This window comes from Varroa destructor, unplaced genomic scaffold (assembly GCF_002443255.2).
Source record: "Varroa destructor unplaced genomic scaffold, Vdes_3.0 BEIS01000003.1, whole genome shotgun sequence".
Classification (NCBI taxonomy): Eukaryota; Metazoa; Arthropoda; class Arachnida; order Mesostigmata; family Varroidae; genus Varroa; species Varroa destructor.
Window position 1 is genome coordinate 8,277,305 of NW_019211456.1, and position 17,649 is coordinate 8,294,953.

A 17,649-nucleotide genomic window follows, 5' to 3' on the forward strand; every position below is an offset into this window, starting at 1 on the left:
GTATATATATATATATATATTATAAAAGACTATAGCCATTTAAAAAAAGAAAAAAACTTTAAGCTTCGGTGATGTCTCGGAAACAGAGTTAATCTTATTATATATGTGTAATTATTCCGCACAAAAAATGCAAACCTCGATGACGCCCCAGGAACAAAATCAACAATTAGCCGATTTCCAACGGCAATGCCTAGTAAAACTCGGCCAAAGGTCGGCCAAAGGCCTAATTCACCCACAAGTCGGTTAGTCCTATTTACTTGTGTTCTGGAAAGAGGGTCAATCATCCTTCCGTGATTACATTGCAGAAATGTACCAAAAGCCAACATATCACGAGAGTAACAAATCTAAGGTTGGATAAGCCCCATAGCAAACCTGTTAAAACAGGCCGATGAAATGGTTGCAGGCAAGTGCACAGGACACAGTCGTCAGTGTATATTTATTGTCATTTATGTTAGGTTGGGTGAAACATCAACAAATCAGATCAATCTGATGCATATATACATATATATAATATATATATATATATATATATATATATATATATAGTGCTCTAATTCAATTAGGTTTTAACCAAGCACCATTGCCATTTTCGCTGATTCTTACGTACGTTTCGCCGTCACGATATACTTCACACAATTAACATGTCTTCCAGTTATGAAAACACTTTACAAGAAAAATTAATTTCCGTTTCCTTGATTTATTTTAGGGATAAAAACTTGTTCGAAAGCATTTAAAACGCTCGCAGCGCTTGCTATGGCTGGCTACCACTCATGCATGTAGTAGCAGCAGCAGCAGCATCAATCTGTATAAAGACTGCTTGCTGCATTCTGATCTCAGGCTGATTCATGCTTCGTCTCCCTAGAGTCCTTGAAGAAAATGACGCTGGCCAAACAGGGCCTACTGAGCGTCAGCAACTACGTTTCATTCCATCTGATTCCCTCCTGGACGCATTCCAAGTATCAGCCTAGTTCTGAGTCCTTCTTGAATTATTCAAAGTGAATCCTGAATCTTGGGAGGCCTTAACACAACTCGGGCCTGCTCATGGTTAAGTAATTCTTTTCACTCTCATTCTTGCAACTGTTATCTCATTCCCATCGGTTGCGAAAATAGATGCCCATCGGCAGTTACTAAAATGGAAACCGGGACTGTGCCTCTTTGTTGCTTCTTTGTTCGTCCTTTGATACTACCACCGAGTGTGCACGTATTTTCTTTACGATGCACTTGCTGATGGCGGGGAACCAAGCACATCGAAATGGGGCGTGCCTAGCCAAAGGATCGGTGGGCTTTGTCGGCAGATCTGGACTTGCTTTGGCTTAAAAACCTTGCTAGATAGCACCAGATTTTCTGGCCCACTTCAGTGCTAGATCATATAAGGCAGTGTGTACTGTACTAGGTATATAAGCATTGATTGTCACTCGCAGAGAGAAATTCGATTGCTGAAGTCGCGCAACGCTGGACAACGGGAAACCTAGTTAAGTCGTTTCGCTAATACCGTATCCTCAAAGCTTTACTTAATCGGATCTCAATGTGGGCGGTGGGCGAAAGGTATCGCAGCGTACAACAACAGATGACTAAGTACCACAAATACACCGGTTGCCTTACGGAGACTGCGCTGTGGGTTCAGAAGCTCACTGAATCGAGTTGTGATTTGATCGCTGTAAAAAAAAAAAACTAATTTTTCATGGGCTTCGTATCTATTTGGATGAAAAATGTTCCTAGAAAATGCTGATGCATTTGCAGCTGGTTAGAAATTTGGGACATTAAAACGGCTCCAATCTATGTGCTGCTAAAGATTCATCGTGGACGTTCACAATAGTTATTTTGTTCAGACCGAATCTGAATAAAAAATATCCGGAAAATATACTCACTTCATTAGTGAAGTGCATGGTAATTGGAAGAGCTTTGTTGAGCAATACATCTTAGTCTACAGTTTACTTACAATCCATAGTCGGCATAACTAATTATTTGAAATTAGCCGTAAGAAATAAAGTTACGGTTTAGTTAGAATAATCCTTTCGTCACAGTTGTCATCTGAGATTTAAATCAGATCATCGAAGTTCAATGTAGATTTTTCTTATCTGTTGAACTAATTTCGTATGGTGGGTCATAAATAATAATATAGTAATAATTATTAGTTTGCCCTCGTCCCATCAACTGCAGCAGTTCCAAGACTTCGTTGACCCGATTAGGTACAAATTTATATACCGATGTGCTCACATACCATGCATCGGACTGGGTGGTGAAGCTTCATTGGCTCCTTATATAAAGGTCATATATACAGGCCATACAGGATCAGCTGTGCTAACCAGCATCTTAGACCTCTACCGACTTTGTGACCTGCTGACCGGCAGAATGCCATAAGCGAGGGCGGACCGTTCTACATCTGGGTGAGAGATAAACGAATGTTGCATGATAAATTGTGGAATAACAGAATTTCCGCTCTGGGAGAAGTACAAAGAGCAGCAGTAGCAGCCACCACAACGATAACAGCGACGATAATGGCATTGACAACAATAATGTAAACAACCTACACAGAGATATCAACAACAGCTTCAACCTCAGCCTCAGCGGGATACTGATATCGGTATTTAAGGCCAAACGCGTTTTGCCGATACAAATGCGGCCCTACTGACGCCGCAGCAGTCAGCGTTCGTGAGCGTAAGGCAAGGCTTGGGAGGGAAAGACTGTATCAATGGCGCGCTATAAAAAAGGTCTTTTCTGCATATACGCATTGCGATTTTTTAGCGGGCGCCCGCCGCGACACGCTGTCAGCTGGTAAAAATGCGTCAAAAAAATAATAGCAGCGAGCGCTTTCTACGTTTCACATATAACTATTTCTCTGTCTATGTATTTGTATATGATCTACTATTGATTGCTAAAGGTAGAGGTTAACAGACAAAACGATATCCATGTGTCAAGTAGCAAGTAATTTAATTTAAGCCCTTAAAGACCTATATTTTTTCTACTGTACTGCTACTATCGTTTGCCTTTTTCTCAAGAATTCTTCTCTGAACCTCATCATTAGGCTGCATTTTAGATCGTATGTTAGCTTGCTTCTTGGAATGCTTACCTTGAAAACAGTTGCCAACACTATTCGAGCTGTTCGTTCCAAAGCAATTGCTAAGCTTGGTTATATCAAAATAAAACAGCATTTGAATTTCTTCTCTAAAAAAGTGCCCCGTAAAAAAGCTCAATGAACAGCCAATAGTACATGTCTATTAATTGCATGTAATAATGTCTCTTTGTTATAGCCATTTTAATTCTTTCATTCAACGAGCTTACTTGGCAAAGATCAACACATACATACACAAGCAAAATTTTTTTATTTGATGTTTGCTCACACAATGGTAGAACGACGTCCTGTCAACGAGGTATAAATGTTGAACGTGCCCGACCGTTGTACTGACAGCATAGAGCAGAACGGTCAGCCTCGCCATTTAAACTAAATCAACTTAGCCCCTCGGGAGCAACTAGCGGCCGCAGGTAACGTCACTGGATTGAGAAATTCACTTATTATAATAAGTAAGGAAATGCGCTTTAGCAGCATGGTAGGCACACCCAGAGGCCCACATATCACAGCTTCTCTATTCGACTAGTTCTTGGAGCAGAAATTTATAAACATTCGTCCCGTGCGGTCTGGCGGCATGGAACAGAGATAGATACATTTAACGAGTTTACACGAACAACGATTTAAAACAAACCAGACTTCATAATGGTAAGTCGCCATAAGGGGTGGCTAATAACAAAGCTTCGCAAAATAGATTTCCATGTATTTATAAAGAATACGAACTTAATAGTCGCCGACGGGTCGATACGAAGCCGTTCGACAACAGAGTGGTCATCATTCTGAAATGAAACGGAGCACGGAAACTATCGCGGGCCTACGCGATCTGACAGCTGAATCATTCAGCGAACCTGATTTACAACTTAGACCAGTACCAACAGAAGCATCGCTTCAAACCTTTCCCGCCTCGCTATGTGGTTTATCTCTGCATGACGCGCTATGACTATGGCCACCGGCAGATGCTTGCAGACCACAGCCGCACTCTGGTAGACCGGACATCGGCGTCCGATCACCAGGCGATGGGTATACCCCCCTGGGGGGAGGGGGGGGGGTGGTTCAAGTTACCACACGATAGGATCCACCTAGAACGTACGTATGTGAACAGCAGACAAACCAGATTAAATAACTACTGATCATATGGGAGGCCACTGATTGGGTCTCCCATATTTAGGGCCAGATACGTTGTGATCAATTTGTATCATACCATACCAATGAAGAACGCGTAGGCCGTATATTCACCCGGGGATGTGGTTAAGCCGTGTACTTCGGATTCCCTTGGCAATAATGTGTTATTTACTGATTTTAGCTCCACGGTAAATCAGGTGGAAAATAGTGTATTTTCCACCTGATTTATGATTTATGACCACACTATGGATATATTTGGATACATTTTCTAAAAAAGAAAAAATACGCTACTTTTTAGTGAAAATATGATCTATACTCACGCGGCACACTATTCTTTTACTGGAAACCTGTTTTTGAAGCATGAGGGAATAGATTTGTTATTGTATTCGTAGCCTCACGGAACATAGACAAGGAAAAGAGAAGTTCAATTTCTTGTAAATATAGCCACTTTCTTCTCCTGTAATTCGCTTGCTTTGAAGTTAAGTGGACACTGGTGCTGCTTCACTCGTGTTTTCTATAGTACCGGCGGAGCGTACATTTTGAATGTAACAGCATGTGGAGATATCCACTCACGTGCTTGGCCTTCTGCTCACACTATTTGTTCCTATTTCTGCGCTCTCCCTTGTTGATCTTGCCGCGGTTGCCTGCCAGTTCTGCTGCGGCAGCCAATCATAGAAACCAGGCTCCACGCGGTAGGCGCTTCGATACAGAGTCGTAAGTCGAGAGAACACGCGAGACGCAGCGAATGACCATGGCTAAATTTTCAATCTTTCCAGCTCTTAACGCTTTGGAAAAAATCCATTCATACCCCACAAACCGCGTTACTATTGCTGTCGTCATTACAAGTATCATTTACGTGGCTACGCAGACGCCAACGCGGTGCGATCATAGAAAACTTGTGTTGGTTATTACTTCTAAACTCGCTTTCACCTCGATTAATAGCGGCAATGATGCCAACCAGTTTAAAGCAGTCTTCTCTGGACGTTTCCCCAAGAAAATTAAATTGATAGAAAACAATATAATCTTAGTGATATCGATGATTTGTCACTTCGTCCTAAACCGTATGCATTATTGCAGTCCAAGATAAACAGTCAGGACGTACAGCACTTTCTGTACATTCTGCCTTTTTCGCTTTCTGTACATTCTGCCTTTTTCGTTCATCTTCTACATCGCTTGACCACCAAACTACGCTGTAGTTAAGCATCAGTTAAATCAAAAAACTGATAAACCCACATTAGGTCCAATCACCTCGTAGTAAGCTTCAATTAAATCAAAAACTGGTATAAACCCACATTACTTATAGGTCAAATTATCTCGTTAAAAAAAAAATGAGTGCCCTTTGCTCATGTACAGCCTTCGCTACGGTTAAAGTCAGACAAGCGAGTAGCGCCTGCCAATTTATCACCAGATCGCAAAACACTTCATCAGCACGACCTAGTATTCCTAGTAGTGATATAGCGCCACGACCTATTCCTACCTTCGTGGTATCCCATTTGAACATCGATACTTATCCTACGACGGAAAAAAGCCAGCAAGCGGAGATTGAATTGGAAAAATACAATGATAACGCATTGTGTTGTTAAGTTTTGTCTTCGGCTGACCGCGTTGGCGTGCCGCACGTTGAAGACGGCATGTAATTTCATCTACTTCTGCCACTGCTTTTCCTCCTAGAATTAGGTCCCTCTTTACTGTGTCCTTTTATGCCACCTTATTTTTCTCCTATCCATCTTTTCCCCCGCATCAATAGAAGGCAGTATATCTTTTCCCGTGTATTACTGCTACTAGTATTACTGTGCTGTTTTTTTGGCTTCGTGTGACATTCGTTAGGGCTTCACTTGGCCTTTCGCCCCGTTTTCGTCAGTTACTGTAAGAACTCGTCCGTATTTCTGGATCACAATTGCTCCCCACTCTTCTCTAGTTTAAAATCGATTGTCGTTGTCTCATTTTCATTTCCGTTTCGGTAGTATTCTCTCCATATGCTCTACATTATGCTATAACTTGCACGTCCTCAGCTTGCGGGTTGAAGTCCTTGAATTCGTAAAAACTACACGTTTCTAACAGAAGCATTGGAACAGGGACGTTGCTAGTGCAGTAGCGTAGTAGTGGTAAAATACATCGTACTCATCTAGAAAACGATGCCGACCCCAGTGTCCACGTACAGCTCCAACGTTCACGGCAACCACTCGTTTACTTCCTATTTTTCGACCTACGATCAGATATGCATTCAGAAGACCTGCGCTTGGTTATCCTAGATGCGCCTCCTTTTATCTCATCGTTTACAACCTACAAAAAAAAAAGCACTCGTTGACAAGTGATATTTCAGAATTACAAAATCAAAATGGTCATATCGATCCACCATCCTAACTAAATTATAGTGAGTTAGCCGACATTGCACTGCTCTATTTCGTCGACATTGCACTGCTCTATTACGATATTGATATATTATACACTGCCCTTTTAGCCAGTTTCAGTGGTTCTGCAGTTTAATTGGCCGACGAACCAATCCTGACCAATGTATAGCTCCTTTCCTCTTCCTTTTATTATGCCTATTTCCATTAGCCTACTACACCTGGAGCGATCCACCTCGTACATGGTCAGACCAAACATGATATAATCAATACAATGCAATGATATAGCTCTATAGTGCAGTTCCGTGTTTATGAAACGCGGGCAGGCCTCACCGACAGCTGGTATACATACAGCCGACTCCCGTTCTTTAGGACTACTTTTCTTGCCTCGGAATATTGGCATTTGTACTAACAGGGGCACTTTTCTATGAGCTATACCATTCGAAGTAAAACCTACGTATCAACGTGCCTAGAAAAAAATCTCTTCGTCGCTTTTGTACACTACTTCCCCTTCTGTCCATTGTTCTTGAAGTTCTTCAAGGAACTTAAGGGAAGTATGGCTGGTTTGAATGCACCTAATCGAATCAATTGCTCACGCCACCGACAATTTAGCAATCCTACCCGTTTGAATAAGACCATATACTGGATGCTTTGACCTGTCATTGCCATGAAAGGACACACCTACGACTCAATCAATACGAAATTGAGATCACGACTAATCTATAGAACGGCTGCCGAATTGCTCATTCAGTTAAAAAACACAGCTAGATGTGGCCCGACACGAACAGGTATGACCGTGTCGCAAATTTCCCAAAGCAAAATCAGCCACTAAGTACGCCGTCCGCAATAAATCTGGAAGCGAATAGTGTTTAACGGTAGCAAAACACGGACACGTGAAGACACTGCACGTCTTCCTAATAGTTCGTATCTAGCTAACTCTCCCGAATACCAAACATGTCCTCAATTATATTACGTCCTGTGCGTAGGAACGAAATGTGTCGAGTAATTTACTAGTTTCAAATCAGAGTTTAGTAGCGCGCGCGCGCTTATTGTGTCTATACTTCTACGTCTGGAGTTATACGTCCGCATTCCATCGGAGAGTTAGTTCCCATAACTGATTAGAATCTGGACCATAACGTGTCGCTGAGGTTAGCAATACGTTACCCTCGAATCCCTCACGAGAACGTTACCTGGGTATATGAAGCTTCGCTGGCGTCATCATCGGGCACCTGGTCAGTAACTCGAGTCGTATCTTTCGTAGAAACAATAGTGATCTTCACTTTACTTTTCCCCACCTCGGACATTTTTCGGCGAAGATCTTGTGTACCTAATAAAGGCTGATTTGCAGTTCCGGCTTGAGGACAAGTTTGCACGGTTGTCGAGCACCAATTTTTCTTATAAATACGTTCGATATATTTCAACGTTCTTACAGTGGCGATTACTCACTTATATGGCGCTTCGTTTCCCACCTACTATCGCTGCCGCGATCTCAATTACTATCGACCTGAGCTCTGAGCGTTGTTTTAAAGACCATACGTAAATCTCAAGCAATCTCCGCATGCGGTCAACTAAATTCATCCACCTCCGAAACAGCGCAACGTAAAACGAGCACTGAATTGCGAGGTACGTGAACTGCGTGTATGTATACATTATGGTAGTTCTGAGTTAAATTAATCGATGATTTCTTTTTTTTTTTTCATTGTTTTTTGGATGAACTGTACCGAATAAACAATTGTTATTCCGCACCACGCAGTTTCATTGGAGACGTTTGTACTGTTCCACGTATCGTTTTCGAAGCGCAAGTTTCCCTTATTAGGTAGATTTCGATTACGTCAGTGTAAATAGATAAGTACCATTGGCAATCCAAATGAGTAGTTATCATTGCAAAGAATATTTCCTTGACAATTGAGCTAGAAGTACGGTCAATCATAGTCATCCGCTTCCCGTGTGGGCTAAGTTACACTGGTGGAGCAGGTACTGTTTCGTAGCGCCGTTTTCGCCATTAACCATTTACCAGCGTGTCGTTGTCAACTTGGCAGCACAATTGAGTATGAACATAGCTCTCTGTATCACATCTCTAAGAACTTTCGCTTCCCTTACTCGTTGTGCAAACCCGTGAGTCGATCAAACAAATCGTGATCAATGGCCTCTTACGCGAGCGGAACTCTAGAAGAACGTCACGTAGGTGTCGATTCTCTCTCGAGTTATTACGTGCTCCTTTTTGGGCTTAAGGGATTTGACGTCGGGTTAACTTTTCTTCTAAACAATCGTTACGCGTTCTACATGGAAACTTACCGTGCATACCTGTCTGTGCGATATACCCTTGAGTGAGCTCAAACTGCTCGAGCTTACTAGACGGTAAGAACAATTTCCAATTATTTACCTTGCCCCACGGAAGGGGGCTGAATAGCGGCTGAATAAACGCTTTCATTCGCAGAGAAAGGACAGCCGAAACAGGCCAGCACACTGAAAACAATGAACACGTGATCCTACAAATAAAAATTTTGCTTTTCGAAAATTAGCTTCCTCAAAGCAACAGCCCACTTCCGCTTTCAAAATATAGACTTCCCATGTAACTATTTACACAGTCGTTCAGTTAAGTACAGCCACCTGTCACTTATGACGATGCCGTATATATATATATATATACATATATATGCGCGAGCTGTCATTACAGAAGAACTACAAAAAATTGTCGTATGCTCAGAAACAGTAAACAGATGACTACCTCATAAAACCTGTAAGCAAGTAGAGATTGACAAAAGGACTAAGAATTTTAATGGGAAATGAAAGAGCAATTCTGGTGGTGGAATGTAAGTCTTGCTAGACATTCTACGACAAAAAACGTTTCGAAGATGTGCGACTAGTCATTGGACTTAGGTTGAAATTGGGTCAGCGGCCCAAACCTTTCACTTTGCATTTAATTCCTCTATTGTAATATGAGTACGATGAGTAAGAGGTTCCTTCACATACATATTGTCGCATGGCACAATTCTTTACCGCCTACAAGCATACAATACATTTCGAAATCCTCTTTGCATTTCGCGCTGGTTTGGTCTGGTTATATATGTTACCAACGCATACTCGTCTTTAATCGAGCTTCTGGATTTATCGAAGTTCCCTATTGTTAGTCTGGGAACGATATCAGGTTTAATTTCTGATAACGTAATTGTTCTCGTTTTTATTATTACTATTGTTATTATTATTAGTGATCCTCACAGGCAACTAGATTCTCCACACAATACCTTATTTTATTTTTCTTTTATTTATTCACATATTTTTATTTTGCCCTTCGTTTTCACTCGCTCCAAACCATCGAAGTTCACTGACGAGCAGTTTTGCCGAAAGTTTTTGTTTTCCGGCAGAAGCGATTACCGACTACCGATTCTCTTCATGAATCGATAGACTCAAGTACTGTCGCTATACTACCAGTTTGCGACGGGTCCATATTGACACCGCCGCCCTTTTAACTAACTCCCAAATGCCCCTTGCCTATACATGACCACACCACCATGAACCCCACAATCAGTAATATCGGCAATCGTAGTAGCGGCGGCTGTAGAGGCTGTACTATGTAACAACACAGAAACGCCTAGTATTTTCTGTTTTTGCCATCATGTATACCTCTGGGTGGCAAAAGGAAATGTCAAGTAGACGAAGTACGGTGTTGCCGACGACGGCTGCGAAGGCCGGGCTAAACCTGTGTTTCTGTTCGTTGGCTCAGCGTCTTTCAGCAGCGCCACTGGCATGTGCTGGCTAGTGCCGCTCCACGCACTTTCGCTACCGCTGTTTGTTTGCTGCTTTCTTGTTCTGATCTACTCGTCTTGCTGCTCCTGTCCCTTGCACTTGTTCACAGGTTTTTCTGCCAGGGCTATTTCCATTCTGCTACATGTTTCCTTTTAGACCGCCATTAGCTGAGATTGGGTTAGAATAAATGGCGTCAAACTAGCGAGGCCAGTGTGAAAGTACTGGCCCGAAATCCGGCGCTGCTTCTCAGAAGCTGGGTCAAACCCCAAGCCTCCATATCTCGAGTTGCAACCAAAGAGACGATCAGAAAGAGTGTACTAGTTTATAAACGTTTCCTTCCACACCATACATTAGTAGAGTGGTATTAGAGTAGTGGAGGCTCATACAGACGAAATGGAATGAAAGATGTCGCTATTCGTTTGTTCAATTTTTCCTTCTCATTTCCGAGGAAGGTTTGATAACCTGCGGCCCCTGTGTCTACTATATCGTCGGTTAGAAGCCTTAGTTTATGCGACAGTTGTCTTATTATTTTCTGCGATGAAGGCACTCAATTATGAGAAGGAAAGCAAAAACGAAACGATAGAGATAACATAGCTGTGGGCGCAACAAAGACCTTACAGTTGGAAACTTTATAGCCCCCAGTATCTAAACAGACAGAAAAATGGTTAGAAGTGGGAAACTATTCACTGACTTTTGTCAAAGCCACCCGGATACACTGTACTAGGACCTGAAGAATATCAGTATAAATATAATACAACGCATATCAGTGTATATGGACAACGCATGCGCGCGTCATTTTGTGCGTTAAGTAAAAAGAAAATGATGGACTTACTGTGAATCATCCTAACAGTTCTTATTGCAATGGTACGTGGCGAGTGAACTAAATAGGAATTGTCGCATCCACTTGCATACGCAACATAGCTATACCCGTTGACGAGAAGCTGGCTAGTCGATGTAATTCGTGACTTCATCTTCTATGAGTTTTTTTTAGGGTTTTTTTGTCAAACGCACCATATTTTGCCAATTGCTAAAAATAGTGCTGATCAGTTTGAGACGTGATCAATGAGAGGAAGGTTATCAAGTAGTGAACGTTCACAAGGATGGCAATATGCTCAAAAAGTACCGTGGTGACAGACTGAAACACATACGCACACATAACCATCTAAAGAGCAACATTGCCCCTTTTTCCTTCATCACTAACAACTTTTTCCATCTACTTTCAATGTTGTGTCCAGCTGCATTTGCCTGTTGCCATTCTTTCACTCTTCTTCTTATACCCATCTCTTGTTCAAGCGCTGCCACCTGCTTCCCTGCAATCTCCGCTTCCCCGGTCTATTTCCCCCTCTCTTTATATATATATATATATATATAGCCTTTTCTCGTTCGTTTTCTTATTTTTAGTTCTTCATGAGGACAGCTCGCCTGATGTTTCTTTATTTTTTGGCTTATTGTCCTCCTCATCAATAGCTCTGCTAGCGTCGTCACTGGTAACTTGTTCCTCGCTTTTCCTTTATCTCTTACCACCATCACCACCACCAGCCCCCGTTTTCTCACTTTCATTCTCTTGCTATTTACCTCTCCTTTCGAATCCAACCTCCATTATGATGTTTCTTGTGGCATCGAATATATTTTCTGTCATTCACAGCTACCGCCTGCATACTTCTGTACTTGCCCTTACTTTTGCAGCGGCCGCTTTGTTTTAACCGTTACCAGTCCTCCCGTTCCCTACGCCATCCTCTTGCCCTTTGTCCTAACTTCTTCTGGAACCTTCTCAACGGCTGGCTACGCTGTTATCATTCCTCCGCAGTTTCTTGCCATGACAACCGCTGACAGGTTATGTTCCCTCGTTCGCAAGACCGAGTATAAGTTCTCTATTTTAGCTTTATTCACAGGGGACCGGTTGCCACCATCTTGCGAGCTCCTGTTTCCTAGTGCGGCGATGGAATCACTGTCTCATCGCTGCAGCTCTCGTCTATTAGTTATTCGATATTTCTGTTCTGGCCGCCTAAAGAAAGTCGGTTGATGCTCTCGTTTTTGTTGGCTTGGGCCATCGCCGTTATGTTTCCTCTGCGTTGACGCCCCCCTGTTCGTCCCTTTGGTATTCCGTTGAGTCCGGCGCCCCAGCGACCTATATTCCGTTTGATTGAAACGTTCCCTTCATTATCATCATCACCGCCATCATCATGCCGAGCGGCCTTTTTCGGCCACACTGCTTATGTTCACCAATATGGGCAACAACAACGACAACGATGACAGCCTGCGCCTGCATTTCCGACGGAAACTGAACCCAAGCACTATTATAAGCTTGCGATGCAAATACTCTTATGTTATCGAAATTAACCAAAACACCGTTGTCGTTCCAAAGAGGAGTGATAATAGCTCGAATGTTTTTCCCTTTTTGCTTTGGAACAAACCACGTATCGGACGTACCAGCGAGCAAAGCGACGGATGGCACCCATAGCCATATTCCGACGATCGTAGCCGTTGAGTTCTTTATTTATAAATTGATTTCCTTCTTGAAACTTTTCTTTCGTCCTACACAGTTTTCCTAAACGGTTCCATTTTTTCTTGCCTATGAGCGAGCGTAACGAGTCTTTTTCGTGAGTCGCTATTTGTCGTCGCGCCATATATCTCTGATGGTACCAATAGACATTACACTCATTGTTATGACAAAAATATTTCGCTCCATGCTTTTCGTTCTATGCTCTGGTTTTTCTCCATCGGTTTTTCTTCTTTCTCGGGCAAATTGTCTCCGATTTATTTACAGCATAACAGAAAAAAGTGCATGTACGTGCTATACGAACTTTGTGCTTTTTTTTTTTGCTATTTTAATTATTTTTATTAGCCATTATTATTATTATTACGTTCAACGATTATATCTCTAACAATATGTATTGCATGTGCTATTTTTCTATTATTTGGTATTCATTGTATTATTTTACTTTAGCCGTTTCTGTTTCAGGAATAACAGGGCTATTTCATGGGAAAAAGTCGCTGTGCCAGGCGCTGTACCTTAGGATCTTCTATATGTAGTATACATCATCTTCATGTATAGTGGTGTGCCCTTTCTTTACTATTGCGTTCCTTCCAGCTATTCCAAATCATAGTACTTGTTATTATGCATCAAATAGTGTTCTTCTGTAGGAACGACAGGTGTTACTCGAGGTTGCCGTCGTTTGGTAGACACACGTGTTTGTGATTCGTCAATTTGCCGCCAGCATCTGTTTCCTGCCCACTACTGCGTGGGCAATGAAGCAGATGCCGAGCGGTTTGAAAGGACAGTCACCACACAAAGCCGCATTGTTCTTTATAACTAAACCTTTTTTTTTTCTTGCGAGATCGTATGCTTTGTGTGTACATGTGTGTATTTCGCTAGCATCGGTGCACAACAATAGTGACATTGTCTCTGAGTGATGACCATCGTGACTTTCTGTACGTCTTGAAGCATCTTGAGAAGTGAGGCTGTTTGTCGTCCTCGTCATTCGTTCCTTTCTTATGTTTCGCTTCTGTGCAGCTGTGCGTCTCCCTCCCTCGTTAAGCATTTTGTATGGTATTGTATTATATTCCGTATCCGTAAGCGTACGCGGCCCCACTTACGTCGTGCTTAATTACAGCGGCTGCCGGCAGTAGCTGCCATCATCAATAGCAGCAGGGTGGATCCGTACTATCATCATGAAGTTGCCACTCATCCTGCCAGAAATAGCACTCGTTCTGTGCTAATGACGCTGCTCCTTAAAATAACTAGAGACAGAAATAAAACGAGAATAAAGCCAGCCGATCGGTGGCTGACTCCATCGGGTGGGCGGCCCGTGCAGGTGTCGCTTCACTTACCGCTGCTACTGCTACTGCTACTGCTAGTTAGGTCGGTTTGTCGGCCTATCTAGCATGACACAGCGTACTCTATTGAGCAACAAACGCCACTGGAAGCATTAGATACGGGCGGAAAATTATATACACACACAAACTTGTCAGCAAACGTACACGGACTTAGTAACCATAATGACCACAAGGGAAGCATTCGAGCGTCCGGACATGAAAAAGCTGAGAGAGAGAATTAAATGCGCGGAGTAGGTCTTCAAGCATATATTGAGCGCTAACCATATAAATGTGGACGGTATTGTGTTCCCGATGTCTGAGCCTCCTTTTTTATTGGTCCCCTGTTCACGAAGTCAGCAGTCGACCGCACATTGTAATGGCGTCTTTGTCGAGTCCGCTAGTACTCCTCTACGCCGGATCCCTGCGCCGCGCAGGACGCGACTAGACTCTCTGTTAATTTTTCTAGGGTTTGCCTACCACTAACAGCTTGCTGAGAAAATTGTACCGCAACTCGTCTAATTGTTCAGCCCTAAGCGATTCACATCTATGGTTCACTCTAATTAACAGCCATGTACACCGACGCATCTGTACTCGCGTTACGTATCGCCGTGATCTTGCAATAGAGACAGGCATACGAACAGGATTAGTAAAAGGTACACTCAATTATGTATATATATATATATATATATATATATATATATATAGTAGAAAAATGGTCATGGCTTAGAAAGCGACTCAGCAGCTTGCATCAGCAAAGAGACTGGTCTTCAGTGGTTTTCACTCGGACACAGTCGTACAATTGGTTTTTCATGGCTTGCAGTTGTATTTGTAATCCAGCGATTGCCATCGATAACATTACGAGTGGAGGATAATCGAATGGAAAGCTACCCTGTGGTGAAAATTAAATTTACATATGTAGAACATGTTGGAACAATGGTACGCTTAATAAGAGGCACTGAAACAGCGGCTATTTTGTACTGTCATTTTCAATACGATTACTGCCTGCAGTCCTCTTCTCACTTCCTGTTTGGTCTATATTTTTGTTTCCGCTACGCTACGATTCTCATAACCGTTATTAATATCATGCTTAGAGTCTTTCTGTTTTAGCATTCTTTCTTTTGTCTCTTTCGTGCGGCCAGCATCCTTTGTTATGGACATTATACAATATGGTGATGACAATAATATTAATACAGCGGTAACAGACCTTCTAAGGCGTCTTATTCGTAAACTTATCGGCCATTACGGAACCACTGTTCTCCTACTGCTTTTTTTTTCCACTCTTGTTCTTCTGCCACCTTCGTCCTCTTCTGCGATACGAAAGCTTTCCTAGAGACCAACGTCTCATAATTCTTATGTCCATTATTAGCTTTGAGGGTCGCACAGGAAGCTAGCTAGCTAGCCCTCGCCAGACCCCTGTGGGAGTCTTCGACATTAATGATAGAAGATCCTAATCGGAGTCTGCTAATAAGTGAAACATGACATTGTACAAACAACAACATAACGTGGGCTATGAACGAGGAGTGAACGTTGGAAGCACCAAGCGATGAAGAGGTGAGCGAGTACAGTAGAAAAAGGACGATGCGTATTTTTTGTGTGCCTTTTCTTATTCCACTGCTCCTGCTCCTGTTTTGGAGTATTAGAGAAACGAGAAATATCGAAAAAAAAATATCGGAAAATTAGATGTGACTAAACAAAAAACACATTTCAGAGAAGCTCCTCTTTCGTTCTTTCCCTCTAATTGGTTCCGCCCTGCAGATTGAGCTTAGGCGTATCGTTTTTTTTTTTTTTTTCTATTTCTAAACTGTATTTTATTCTGACCTCTCTGATACCACAGGAAAATAAACGGTTAGGGAAAACAATGACCGAAAGAATTGAAAAATGCTTTTCATTTTTCGTCATATACATAATTTCGTTAAGGATTATGTTGTGTAAAGCTAGTGATTCTGTACAGCCATTGAGATGTCCGTTTGATTGCCTACGTAATTGTTAGGAGAGTTAAATGGAGCGTTTCGTTGTGAACAAACATTATAATATCAGGATATTAGTAAAACAATACGCTTAGATATCGCATCCCAAAATGATATGTCTATCCATGCGGTCCTGTAGACATATCAGTGCTCTTCTCATTTCCAAGTAATAGAAAAGAGAATACCTGATACGTTTATAATATCTTCATTTAGTAATTAAGGAAAGGGCAAAAACTCAATTTTTGCAAATGTTTATCTCATATATCATAAAAACATATTTGATCAATTAGGCGTACCTGCCTTTTTTTCTTAGCCCTAAAATAATTCCTTTAAAATATTTTTGATGTCACCGCAGGTAGGCTCTGTTGACCGAAACTGGACAATGTTTAACCTAGCTCTAAAGTCGACAAGTTGTTAGTTGGGCTATGTATTACAGCTTTATCATATGCGCTAACTTAAAAATTCGTTCTATTATATTATAACTTAATTATTGTTCTATTGAATCAAATCGTCTTTCACAACACTTATAACACCTGCAATACTGTAATTTACTTTTTGTGTTGTTTGAATGTCTCCCCTTTTGAAGTAATTTTCCACAATGTATAACATTTAGTTTAACTGAATTAATTAATAACCCATAATTATATATAATAATAATAAGAAGAATTATTATAATAATATATAAAAGAATCTTATCATTAAATAAACGTTAAGAAACCTTTACATTATAGAAACGTTAAGGCGGTTTCAGCGAAGCATGCAGAAATAAAATGATTCTAAAGCAATACTACAGTTAACATAATATTAAAAATATCTGTTGAGCTTAACCTATAATTTATGATTCACGGAAGCCTTCACGGATATTTTTTTTTTTTAATTTATTCTAGCCTCATATAGATACACGTTTAGCCTAACCCATAGCCTTGCGTTCCTTGAGAACAGACGAGATGCTAACGGTAGAATTTTTGCTTTACCAGTTACATGTGTGTATCAATTATACTCACACATTTTACATTCACCAGCTTTTTTTACAGCTGACGGGTAGTACTAGGATCATAGCCCTTCAAGAGCGCGAAACACTTGAAGAGAACTTCGAATGCTCTTTAAAAAAGGGACTTTTTATTTGACAACTCAATGCTTATGATAGGTAACCTAATGCGTCACCGCCTGGCTTGAAAGTACATATCCGTACATGTACGAAGTGGACTACTATATAGAAGATGTAAGCTTTGGCACACCTTCATGTCAAGCAAAAATTAACGAGCTCTACTTTGTATTATCAGTGAAAGCGTTTGGCGTTCGTCAGAACAGAAGTGAATCTCAATAGATTCACTTATGCTGTCGTTGTTTTGCTCATAACAGGTGCCCAGCTGGCACGTATTGCCTGTCAGTCTCGTCTGTTCTGACTACCCTCATCTGGTTTCTTCGTCAATCGGTTTCTGTGGCCTAAAAGGCAACAGCTTGTTCTATTAGTAGTGACTAGAAGTATGCCTATAGAATCGTATAACTCTAGTTTAGTACATATCTCATTTGCTTTTCGAACGCTCACCGTCATTTTGGAAAGCTTTACTATGTAGCTTTG

General features: G+C 41.5%; 1 protein-coding gene and 1 long non-coding RNA gene across 6 annotated transcripts in view; one reads left to right on the forward strand and one right to left on the reverse strand.

Annotated features, from left to right (window-relative positions):
* The window catches only part of LOC111247964 (beta-1,3-galactosyltransferase 5-like), an 89,733-nt gene that overhangs the window by 3,775 nt on the left and 68,309 nt on the right, over nt 1-17,649 (forward strand). The gene's annotated exons all lie outside the window — the stretch shown is intronic.
* On the reverse strand, nt 736-8,061 carry LOC147756475 (uncharacterized). Of its 2 annotated transcripts, none has more exons than XR_015323992.1 (3): nt 7,728-8,061; nt 4,510-6,472; nt 736-1,655 (listed from the first exon to the last, which is right to left on the reverse strand). It is a non-coding gene; the product is annotated as an uncharacterized LOC147756475 (long non-coding RNA). The 2 variants fall into 2 exon arrangements; XR_015323993.1 differs by lacking the exon at nt 736-1,655 and adding an exon at nt 4,132-4,146.